The sequence below is a fragment of the Diadema antillarum genome, unplaced genomic scaffold (assembly GCF_040938485.1).
Source record: "Diadema antillarum isolate AM-2024a unplaced genomic scaffold, OU_Dant_1.0 scf00000128, whole genome shotgun sequence".
NCBI classification, from domain to species: Eukaryota; Metazoa; Echinodermata; class Echinoidea; order Diadematoida; family Diadematidae; genus Diadema; species Diadema antillarum.
Window position 1 is genome coordinate 2,260,123 of NW_027271017.1, and position 13,870 is coordinate 2,273,992.

Consider the following 13,870-nt stretch of genomic DNA (forward strand, 5'->3'; position numbering starts at 1 on the left):
AACCACGCTAGCTTTCTTCCCAACACTATGGACAACAGCAATACAGGAAAATAAGGGAAAAGGTGTTGAAAATGGTAAAGAGGAAAATGAAATTATAAGTTAGTTAGAGTAAAATACATAGACAAAAGTATAGAGACAGATTTAAAAAGAGATAACTCAAAGAAATTCTTTTATTGATTTTTCCGTCTGGCATGCAGCACCCTACACGCTGTCGTCCGGGAAGTATTGTGTTTTTTCCCCGCCTGTTTGTTTGGCTTGGCGCCGCTAATGGCAGCTTACGTGCGCACTCCGATCTGGCATACATTATTACTGCTGACTAACTAGAATCAAATTGGACCAACTAATGGATGGATAAACTCACCGCAGAGGAAGGAGAGACGAGAAAATGATATCGAAGTCAGTCGGATAAAACAGATCCGCCTGGATCTTTGGCTCTATCTTTTTCCTAGGATATTAATCAAACAGATGAACCCGAAGTCTGTCAGAATTAATTTCTAATGATTGCTCACGTGACTCATACACGTCATACCCCATTCTTATGTCATGGGTTACTTGCGAATAGATTAGTCTCTGTCGAACAAACAATAATTTTGTTTCCATGATATCATCCACCGTACCAGCAGCAAAAATAGGCACAAAATCATTTGTAGAATGTAATCGTAAGATATGGCACTATCTGTATATATTCCTCAAGCTTCTTCGGTGAACTAAATCTCCTTTAACCCTTTATGTGCCATGTTAATTTCTCGTACATAGGTTTGTGTGGTAAATTTGTTCAAATCTGTCTCATCGGCACAGAAAGGGTTAATAACCAACGTTATGATCCAAACCTAATTGATAAATCAAACTTAATTATTAAACAAACATGCAATTGTACATGAATTGAGCAAGGCATATCACTTGCAATCTAAAAACAATTATCTTTCAGACACAGTATTTTAGTCGATAGTGCGATAGCTAACCACTATAGTATTCCATGTATTTACGCTTGGCAGTGCACGGTTAGCTATTTTTCCTTAGTCAGGCATGTAGTTTCAACTGTATAGGTATCATTACTCATCCGCAGATCCAACTTGGGATGAATCTATGGATCTCGTATACGCATACTGGCATGTACACAAACACAATTAGCACACATCTTTCTCCCTGTACTAATATCCTCTCTCCAATATCTCTCAGTACTCTTTCCTTTAATATCGACTCATCTCTCCACAAGGCCGGTCTTTGCTCATTTATACAGGGAGCTTGTGAATGAACTTCTCATCAACTGCCCATCAAGAATCCATTTTCATGAACACAGAACATCCCTTTAAGATAATAAAGATAATGGTGGTGATGAAAATGATAACAATTTATCAACAATAATGATAATGATAATGATCATAATGATGATAACAATAATAATGATAACAATAACAATACATTAACAATAATGATAATAATGAAATTGATCATAATGGTGATAATAATAATAATGATAATAACAATGATTATATTAACAATAATGATACTAATGATAATGATCATAATGAAAATAATAATAATAATAACAACAATAATAATAATAACTAGACTTGGAATTTGTCAAGACTGACAAATTAGGTGATCCGATTTTTTTTAATCAATGATTCGAGTCCTGATCGCAATAGGCATGACCATATAGGTTTCATCTGTGTTTAGAGACATTGGACGTGTGATATTTGGATTCTCATTTAGAAAAGAGAGTTAGGTCTGCTATCTCTGTTACCAAATTCGGTATACACTATAAAGAAGATACAGAATGAAGTATATTTGACCATTGACCCAACTTTGCACAGCCAAGATGGCATCTGACCAAAAAGTGGTTATTTTGTGAAATGATTCTTGTAACATGGCCTTTGCGTGTGTAAAATATGGGAAAGATAGGACATGTATTCACCAAGATACAGGTTAAAACATTTATGACCTTTGACCCTAATTTACATACCCAAGATGGTGTCTGATCAAGTAGTTGTTATTTTATGAAATAATGTACGTGACATAAACTAAACATGTGCCAAATATGGGGATGATAGGGGCTGTTTTTCTTGAGTTATTGCAAAGAAAGTTGCAGAGAGAAAGAAATATCTCAATACATCGAATATAAGTTTGATGTCAACCAAGTTTTTACGTGATCTCGGCATCGTATGAAAAAATGAAGAATCACTGATGATAGCCCAAAGTCTCAGCTACATCATATTAAAATCTGGGAGAAATTTACAGAAGAGTAAGTGAGGTAGTGCTCGATAAAGAAAGTCATGTCAATTTTCATTTCCAGAAAAATTCCCTCCCATAGAGATAACACGTAAACTGGTTAAATTTGACAAGGTTACATTATATCCATTTTCACGTGGTGAAGACATCATCCGATTAAAACTTTGATTAACAAAACTTAAAGAGTATTACATTGGCTACAACATACTAACATCTGGAAGAAATTCACCGAAGGGTAATTGAGCTAGTCGTCGATAAAGACAATCATGTCAATTTTCACATCTAGAAAAATTCCCTCCCATAGAGATAACACGTCATAATAAAGATAAAGAAAGAAGTACATATGACCTTTGACCCTACTTTGCACAGACAAGATGGCGTCTGAGCAAAAAGTGGTTATTTTGTGAAATGATTCTTGTAACATGGTCTTTACGTATGCAAAATATGGGAAAGATAAGACATGTATTAACCAAGATACAGGATGAAACATTTTTGACCTTTGACCCTAATTTACATACCCAAGAAGGTGCCCGATCAAGTAGTTGTTATTTTATGAAATAATGTACGTGACATAAACTAAACATGTGCAAAATATTGGGCTGATAGAGCTTGTTTTTCTTGAGTTATTGCAAAGAAAGTTGCAGAAAGAAAGGAATATGAAAATACATGGAAGATAAGCTTTAATTTCAACCAAGTTTTTGGGCATGATGCCGACTCCGTATGAAAAAACGAAGGGCACATTAACGATAGCCCAAAGTCTCAGCTACAACATACTAAAATATGGGAGAAATTCACCGAAGCATAAGTGAGCTAGTGCTCGATAAAGATAGTCATGTCAGTTTTCATTTCCAGAAAAACTGCACTCCCATAGAGATAACACGTAAACTGGTCAAATTTGACAATATTACTTTAAATCCATTTTTACGAGGTGATGCCGTCATCCAATCAAATTGTTGTTATTATATATCTGAAAGACCATTTAATAAGCTACAACATATTGAAATTTGGACGTAAATCAATTAAAGAAAAAGTGAGATATGCTTGAATGAACTTGAAATTTGATGACGTCATTTTGAAAATTTACTTTTTTAACTTTATTAAGAAATTTGATATCTTTGAATGACTTTTTCAGTATCGCCAACCCATAAACTGACATGTACAACTCATCAGCTTTCAGAATATGTAAAGAAAATGGGGGGTCACCGTCCATCCTGACGAGTAAAATCGGATTTAAAATTGGCGGTTTTGGGGCATTGTTGTACTGTATATCGCCATTGACGCGCGCGCGGAATTTCAACTTTGACAGTCCCGTATGACGTCATATTGAGTCGGATTGACTTGAAACTTGCTAGAAATATTCCTTGACTTTTCAGACATCCGATAAATGTAAAAAATCGGGAAATTTCTGTTGCATATGAGCTGTACGTGCGTATATGTGCGCGCGCGTACGCGTCCGTCCAATTTTTTCAATTTTTCAAAAAATGCTCCAAATGGTCTGAAACGTATGCAAAAAAAAATTTGAGCTTGATTGGAGCATACAAATATTTCAACGCGCGCGTACGCGCACGTCTTTACGATGCGAGGAATTCTGAAAATATGGGTAGAATTCCCTTGAATTGAAATTTATGTGACGTAAATTTCATTGAGAAATTCCACTCCATTAATGAGATATGATTGAAAATGTGTTTTCATATAATGACGTCATAGTGACGTCACGGTCGACTGATCACTACGATTTTACTTGACATGTCGTCTTTGGGACATGATACACATATGGTATAAGTTTGACATTCATAGGCAATGCACTTTCTGAGCTTATCTCTACACAACTTTTGCGGAGAAATAAAGAAGAAGAAGAAGAAGAAGAAGAAGAACAAAGAATCAGTACAGATACAGAAGGTGATCCGAGAGGATTCTCGGATCACCTAATAATAACAATAATACATAGGTGACGTTCTCCCTAGATATATCTCTATGGTACCGTGTATGACTTTTGATGGTATTGGTTGATTGTATAAGACATACTTCATGAAAACGAAATCCGCTGTTACAGCCTTCACAACATGCGTTTATTTCTAATGATATGCTAACGGTATGCTTGAACGTCATGGCAAAAAGTCTACATTTTGATGGATACAATTATACAATAAAGAAGAGTCCATTTGAGCAAAGAAAGAAGCACACAAACAAGCAAATTAACCAACAAAGGGCAAGGCAAACACATTCGAGCTTAGTGATAGTCTCGAGTGCATACATTGTTAAACTAGGAGGTAGGAGATTAGCTTCTTTGCGTGCTCTGAGTACAAATTGGCAAAGTAAACCTCTATGGTATTGTACACAGTGTCCAAAATCTCTGGGGCAATAAGGATCAACTAAGTTGGTAGCAAGGGATACACTATCACACACATCAACTAAAGGATGAACAAAGCACAGAGAGTGTGAACAAAAAAAAAAGGAGATCACCTCTCAAGGAACGCACAAGCGTTGTAACAGTGTACTATTGTGTCAGGTGCTGAAAACAAACAATATGAAATCTGCACTCTAGTCTCGCGTACAATGGGCCGCACTCAGCTACAGATCTCATCCCACGGAAGAGAATTGTGGAGGCACATACAGTTTTGTTACAAGCAGTAGCGTCTCTGCACACTCCGGTGATCCTAACCCAAACAAGCCAACGCTGCTGAGCCGTTATCTCTCCATTCCATAAACTTATCTTTGGATAGTAGCATTCCTCAAACGCTAGCCTTATATCTGTTCCTATCCCCATCTCCTTCCTTAGGAGGAAAAAATGATCTCAATAGATTTTGTTGGCAATCGAAATCCCATCAACTTCATTACGAGCAATAGTTGCATAATAGTGGGTCTATTCAGATCTATTATTAGGTTTTCAGATGTATTACAGTCAAAAGGAATCTATGTAGATCAGCGATCAATAATCAATTATTGTTGAACTGTCCAATATGAAATTATGTATGAATGTAGTTAATGAATGATTCAACCTCACCCCTCTTTCTTCTCAGCCCTGATTCTTTGGTCATCTCGACTTACCGTGAGCGTCTCTTCCTGGACGAACTTTGACCAACTTTCTCAGGCGTTCCTCTCTCAGGCACTCGAGCAAAGCGACAAGATGAAGGATGCATAGCATTATCTTAAAACAACAATCATTTAAAAATAACTAGAATAGATCTCTGGAGCTGTCACTAGGCTACTCTGAAGTAGGCGTCTTCTCGAACGCTAGGTATGATCCGTGCGCCCGGGCAATAACTCGCATCCAAGAGAACGGGGTTGATATTGCATAATGTTGAAAGGGAGCAGCGACTTTGCAGCTGTCATTAGGAGTGCATGCCAGAACCGGTTCCTTGACAGATGCATGGGGGGGGGGGGGGGGGGGGGGTTAGAGGGGGAGGGGAATAGGATTGAAAATGTTAAGCCGACATGAACGGCAGTCATTCACTGTAGACATGTATTGGAATGTTGTCAGTGTGCGCCAAATCATTCTCTCAATCGCCTCTTCTTCGTCCGGCTGTTGGCTGGGGTGACGTCTTATGCCGTAACCTCCTCACCCCATTACACTCGGGCGAGATTCTTGATCCACTCGGTCCCAAAGGAGACTGCCAGGTCCATCCTCCGTCTTCAATTATGAGATCTACATTATTCAGTAACACCAGGACTGTGGACCCCCTGGTAACACCAGTCATCCGTGTCTGATATACCAGGGAGGTAGTCTCACCTCCCTGGGTATATACCGGGGTGAACAGACTCGGCGTAGTTCATGCGCTCTCCTCCTGGCATTTAAAGACATTATTTACAATTCGCAGATGAAACAAAACCCCAGCTTTAGTTCTTCGAAATAGTTCTAAAATGTGAGTTAGTGATAGAAACAACCAATGTAAAAAATTTAATCAGTATACTCAATGTTAAGTATTGTTAAATAAACAGAATGTGAACAAAAGTTATGATAAAACTGTTTCTAAAATAATCCGTCTACAGTTATGGTTTATTGAGGAAAAAATAGTGATGTCTCCTTACATCCTAGGATTTATTGCGATTTTCTTTTTATGTGGTAGCATGTTTTGTGATACAACTGACCTACACATGTGCATCAGATATGATAACTCAAACATTTTTTAACTCACTGCACCCATTAGTAAACGGTACCTTTAAGTCGTCACATGAGCTGTAGTTGCATCGGGGATACGGACGGGAAACATACCCATTGTCTCATTCATTCATTTGCAATTATACATAATTTTATGAAATTTTAAGACTCACTCTTTTACTCAGATCGAGACACGTGTACTTGTCACCTAGACTTGAAAATATAAAAGCTCCATAAAAGTTTTACGATTACTTATTTTGCTATGTTGAATAGGAAATAGCAAAAGACTAGAATAGTATGCAAAAATACAACAATATCAAATCAACTATTGTACTCTAATTTTAATGAAAAAGAAAGTAACATTCAAGAAGCAAATGCGGTGAATTTTTTATGTAAATCCGACTTCAAGAAAGAAAATAAGAATTTACCACCAAAACGCGCAAATTATTAAGAAAACAAATTTCATCAAAAATCACGTTTTAAGTCGTTGTTTCACACACGGCGCAAAAAGCGAAAAAAAAAAGGCCATCGCTGTTAGGACATTAAAGGGCCACATTAATCAAGTAGCTGTTCGAACGTACATTTTGATATTCTCATTGAAACCGTGTGTAATAATGACTTGCAGATAAACCGGAGGCCTTTCAAGCTTATGACGTCATCACGTCCGCCGAGTTGTGTATGTAGTCACCACTGGTATCATTGGTGTGTGAAATATAACTTTCTTATTTTACATATTTTAGGTCCGGTTCTAATGAAACCTACATGAATTGTTGGCATGACTTCACTCTACTGACACAATACTTGGTCAACCTAAACACTGCTAAAGACGTGTTTACTATAAAAAAAAAAAATGCCCCCATATAGTGCTTTATGCGCATCTTTAAACTGGACCATATCAACTGTAAATAAGTTGAAATCTGCATCTAAAAGGTACATTTGGATACCATGGATGTCGCTTGCATGGGATGGCTAACATACTGTACGTGTTTAGTGTTTCAATCTAGCGCATGAGCAACATCGTTAGCTCCTCATTAGAGCCACGATGACAAGCGACGGAGGGAGTGGAGGCGCGCAGATTTACGTTGTGTTTATGTCTGGCTAACATCAACTCTAAAATATGTTTCTGTAGAGGTGAATTTAATTTATATAGTTGTATTTCATCTCGGAGAAGCACTTACAAGACAGGCAACAGTGAGTGAGTGTGGTGAGTGCATTCATGAAATGTGCCATCCAAGAAAATATTCTGAACATAACAAAATGACAACATTTCTTTTCCAATCATAATAATGGATAAAGAAAAGTTAGAAAGTGAAATTCTCTCTTCGGTCTGAACTAGGCTCGAAAGATGAAAAAAGATGAGGTATATATTTTATTATCTGCTCGCATGATATCTGAAGCGCTATTTTAACCTACATTTTCCTTGCAGTACGATGGCTTTCAAACGAATATCCTAAACCTATTTGTGTCACTATTCTGAAGCGTGTTATGTTTCTAAGCACACGTGGACTGAGGCAGTCATTTTAGTAGTAAACAGATATCAGAATTAGTTTCGTTTTCGATGACAACATTTCACGAAACATGATTGTGTGAAAAGACTCGTCGGAATGGTATACGCTATTACAACTCTTAGTAACCTTACATTCTATAAAGAGCCCACATATTCATAATATTTTGAAAGCACTAATAACAAAATTGAACGAGCATTTATGTCTGTATTTGTATAAGATGTCATACAGTTTACTCTGCAATTTGAGCAAAACTCGTTTGGAGAACACCTCAAACAAAGAGTGCCCCAACAAGACCTGTTCATTGTTGTTATTTTTTTGTTGTTTCAGGAATGTTTTGGGAAGACACGTAATTTAAGTTTGTTTCCATGATTTCAAAAAAAAATCTCCAAGGGCATCTTTAGTCAAAAAGAGTTGAAAAGTTAAAAAAAAATTGTTAAAAAACATGCATCTTACAGGAGATCACATCAAACCATCTCCCACCCCCCAAGTGAATAAATTTACTCTTATACTTGAAGCTGACAGGAAAGATCACTTCAGGGGCCAAATTAAGCTGAAGAGGTTAATTGAGCGTGATGAGGAAAGTGGATTGGTGATCGAGAGTTTTACCTCGATGTCGATCCTTCTTCGATGAGAACTGACAGCTAATGGCCATTGTGTGGCTGAAATTTAGCGAACAAGATAACGAATATAAGTGACCTCCATACAGCTTGCATCCAGCCTGCCTTTGGAGTCCTTTAATCATCCGTTTTCTCAGCATCTACTTATGTGCAATCCTCGCTCTATTACGGCCCTATCCCTTCTCCTTTCCTATCTCCCTATCTTTCCATCTCTTTCTTTAAAGGTCCTGTTTACCTTTGGGTGCAGTGATTTAAAAAATGTTCAAGATATCACTTTTGATGCATATGTGTAGGTCAATGGTATCACAAAACATCCAATCATATAACATTTTTACACTACAGTCTAAGATATAAGGAGATATCATTGTTTTTCTCATTAAACCATAACTGTAGACAGTTTAGTCTGGAAACATTTTTATTATGACTATTGTTCACATTTTGGATATTCAACAATACTTAACATCGATTATACTGGTTCAAATTTTTACAATAGTTGTTTCTATCCCTAACTTACACTTTAGAACTATTTTGTAGCACTAACGCTGGGTTTTTGTTTTATCTGCAAAAGGTAAATTATGCCTTTAATAATCCTTTTAATATACAAAAATTAAAAAGGCTCTTCTTATCCCTAAATGGCAGTTTTTACCATTTGCAAATGAAACAAAAAAACATCTTAAGCGCTTCAAAACATTTCCAAAATGTGAATAACAGATAGAAACAATCAATACAGAAAATAATGTTAATCAGTTTAATCAGTGCTAAGTATTGTTAAATACACAAAATGTGAACAATACTTACAATAAAATTGCTTCTAGAATAAACCGTCTACTTTATGGTTTATTGAGAAAAGCAATGATATCCCATTATATTTTAGGCTTTATTGCGCTTTTTTAAATGGTAGGATGTTTCATGATACAACTGACCTGTACAATACATCAAAAGTGATAACTCGAATAATTCACATTTAAAATCACGGCTCCCAATGGTAAACAAAACCTTTAATTCATCATTCTTTGGTTAATTTGTTGAATACATTATGGACTATGCTTGCTCAATAGAATTGCAAGGACAAACTGAAAATACCGCTATTATCGGTGTATGACCACCAGTGCACATATTCAGGGCCAATGGGAAATCAGTCGTTTAAGTCTTTTTGCTGTTGTTTTAGCATGCATGGTTACACATAGCCCACAGGGATTCGAACCCTAGTGCAAAATCGTGCTGTCGATCTCAGTATATAATGTAATATCTCCCGTAGATATGAAACTGGTACCTTACTCGCGTAGTGATAACACACACACACACACACGTGTGTGTGTGTGTGTGTGTGTGTGGGTGTTTGAGTACAATGTACTTTCATAAATGTACAAATCAAATAAACAATGAGAATAGGAATAGCGATTACCTTTTTTTTCATTACATTTTTAGTGTGCTTGGGGATCATCGAATTCATATCAGTGTTATCGTGCTATGGAATGATAGTTATTATGGTCTTATTTAATACGGTACGAAACTAACTTGACCTCAATTTGGAACTGAGCCCCTAAAGTGACTTGATTGAAGACTACACATTAATGGCCCATCAACTGATGACATTCCACGAAATTCATTAACGCTGATCACGTGGTAATCAAAAGCTTCCACAATGCAACAAATATCCAATCACGGTACCGGGATGTTATCTGGTAGGAACTCGTGGCATGTACGTGTATACTGAACGCTGACGTCATTGTTTGATACTCATCGGATTTGATTAATCTTTGGGGAGGAGGGAGGGACGAGGGGGGGGGGGGGGGCTTTTAAAGGTATTTGTTGAACTGGACTGCTGCCACGCACTGCCACGAAACTGTAATAAGAATTATTTGATTTGGTACACGATGAAGAGGCGATGAGGAGAGGAACCGTTTGATTTTGACGTATCCGTGGAGTGTTGCCAATTTGCTGATTTTTTTTCTCGTCTTTTTCCTTTTTCTTTTTTTTTTTTTTTTGGGGGGGGGGGGGGGGTTGATAAAACCCTAATTTCATGGTACAGTCCGACCTCTGTTATCCGGCCATGTATAAGGGCCAGCTCCCATCCCGCGATATTACAGCGATTTGGCCGAATATGGAAGATACCATTATGTTTTACATGAATACAACTAGGCTGCCGACCCAGTGGTATATAGCAAGTGGTAGCTACGTCTATAGGTAGTGTACATCTGCAACAGCAGTGTAATTTATCCTATCCTGATTAATAATAGAATCATAATCATGAACTGGAAATATTTGCTGTAAAACTCATAGCATGTTCCTGTACGGAATATCGTAGGTATATTGCATGAACTTAGTAAAAATTTCAGTTGAGTCTGAAAATATTTTTTTTTTCTTGACTGCTTTGAGGCTGAGGCGCCCGGATAACAAAGAAGTCCGGATACGAGAAGGCCGGATAATCGAGGTCGAGTAGTTATGTCAAATGTAAATTATCATGAATTTTGAAAAAAAAAGTCATAATTATGTGGTATAAGAGGCATGTTGGTTTCTAGATTTACTTAGACAAGTCATGCAAATTGTGGCTGTCAGTGCGGTCGCCTGGCAGAAACAAAGTGTTCGTTATGATATCCTGACATTCGCGATTATAATAGAAAGAAAAGTTTGATAGTGTATTTAATCGATTCATAGCAGTGGGAAATGCTTCCCAAGTGTTAACTAATTGACCAGCGATTCTGGTTCTGCATAGGCCTAAGTCCATTATTTCGTTAGGAATGAGCAGGTTTATGTATCATGTCACTCTGAAAACGAGTAAAGTGCCTAACCAGGTCAGAAAAAAGCCCTAGAGGTTTTTTTGAAAATAGAATGAACACATGAGTTAATTACGATTGGGTTTTTAGGAAATCAATTAATAAACTTAAAGATAACACCACACTTTATTGATCGTTGCTTTTTTTGTCGTGAGGTGGCTACTTATTACATTAGCGCCATCATGTTTCATACGTATCTCAGGAATTATGCAAATATTTGCGTCATAATTATACCAGGACCAGTGAAAGGAACATAACTGTACAGATGGCAAAGTGAAACCTTTTTGAGTCCAGGCTATTATGAATACAAAGACGGATGTATAACAGTTTTCTGTATTGTCACCTCATCCACGTGCAACACCGTTGGCAAATGTCACGGTCTCAAAGATAGATTGTGGTTGCGGTAGCCGTAAAGTATTGCTGATATACAGATTCTGGAGTCTCATTCAGAAGGTTTAAGGTTCGAATCCTGCCCGGGATCTTGTCTAGAATGTGTTTTTCATCAAACTTCATAACCGATGATGCCAGTGATTACACATCATCTATAATATGGATCTTGTGTCCATTCCAGAGCCACTTACAAACACACACAAACACACCACACGCTTTAAGGCCACAGCACACGGTCGCACTACTGACAGACTTTGGATCCGAAATAAATCACAATGGCCTCAGAATAAACATGCTTATTTATTTCAGATCCAAGGTCTGCCAGTCGTATAGTCGTGAGTCGTGTAGTGTGCGATGACCTTTATGGACACCATAATACATAGGATTCCTACATGCTACATGTATTGTATTTCATACCCAATAAGCATGAAAAGGTAAATGTGATCTCAAAACACTCTTCTCTTTCTGTACCTTGCAAGAAAATAAATACGTTACACTTACGTACACACACACACACACATACACACATCATGGATCTACAAACGAAATTTTTAAATGAAGAGTTAGGTGGTCAATGGGGCTAAGCGCCATCTTTAAAAATCCAAAGTAATTCCATCATCAGATAGAGCAATTCAAAACCTTCCCAGTGATACAGTGCACTCCCGTTATAACGAAATGCTCGGGACCGGCAGTTTTCTTTCGTCATAACCAAATTTCGTTATAACCGAGCAAATACAATATATAACGAAAACAAGGAAACCACGTATATATATCATATTCTGTTTGCCGAATACTCCTCATACACTGGAAAGCTATGTGAAATGTGATGGGATAACTGTATCACAATAATAAACGCAAGTTCCCCTCAGAATCTGTGCGTGACACAAGGAGCGACCTGCAGGTGTGAAGCGTTCACCCATGCAGAGACACTATAAATGCTTGTTCCGCTACGTATTTTCGAAAGCAATTCGCATTTCGTTATAACGGAGCACATTTCTTTTGTTTTTCTTTGTCTGTGGCGCTCGGAAAAGACTTCGTTATAACGGAAATTTTGCTATAACCGTGTTCGTTATAAGCGAATTTTGTACCATAGACTTTAATGGTGATAATTTTGGGACCAGAAGATTTACTTCGTTAAAACGAAATTTCGTTATAACCGTGTTCGTTGTAAACGGGAGTGCACTGTACCTCACTTGTTATATTATAGCAAGGGATATTCGTGAAGTTATGAGTAAGAATGTCTTTTTTTTCCTTTTTTTTTCAGCAACAATCGCAAATATCTCACATTAACAAGAATCAAGTTAACTCCTTTGCAATCAACCTCTCAAATCACACACACGAACACGCCACACACTGCCGTGGTTCACAAGAGATATTAAACGAGTAAACATATAAAATGTATTTCCCCCTGTATTAAAGCAACTCAGCAGATTCTGCCACCAAAGTATATAATCATGTCAAGCTTGAGATTCTTTTCTTTTTCTTTTTCGTTTAATCCCGTTCTGGTGGATACCTTTTAATTTCGGTACACACAAAAATTCATAATTATCATCAATTCGTATACATCTCATAATAATGGTTCACATTTAACCACTACGAAGGCAAACACCCACTCTAGCTTTAACCCGTCATTATTACAGCTGAACCGTCATCATCTTACATCAGCTCATGAAATACAATGCCTTGGCTTCAATCATATGAAAACATATTTTGTTCTTTCAAAAAAAAAATAGAAAGAAATAAGATCTAGCAAAATTTAGAAACACAAAAATCGAGGAAATTGTACCGATTTGCTTAGATTACGACTTATACCTGTGAACATCTACGCACTCACATGGAATATACTCAGTAGGTGAAATGCAGCATAATAGTATGATTACACACTTATACGCTAGTATCGAAAGTTTGGTGAAAGGTTTTAAAGAGACCTGACATGCTAAAGGTTAATGCACTTCGACTCTTCAAAATCCATTACTCTAATCGCTCGATACCAGCTTTCATCATTCCAAGTGAAGATGATCAATGAGTATGCAAACGCAAATGAGTAAATTGACGGTTGCAACTTCTACAGGTAGAGCAAATTTGGGCATTGATTTTAAGATACAGCAGCTTGTGACGTCAACCGGTCACGTGCTTCCAATAACGAGTAGTGACATCATGACCCGAAAGATGCCGAGCTCATTATTTGCCTAAGTATTTTCTGAGTTATATAATGCATTATGTTATATTGGAATTGTCTCAGTGGAA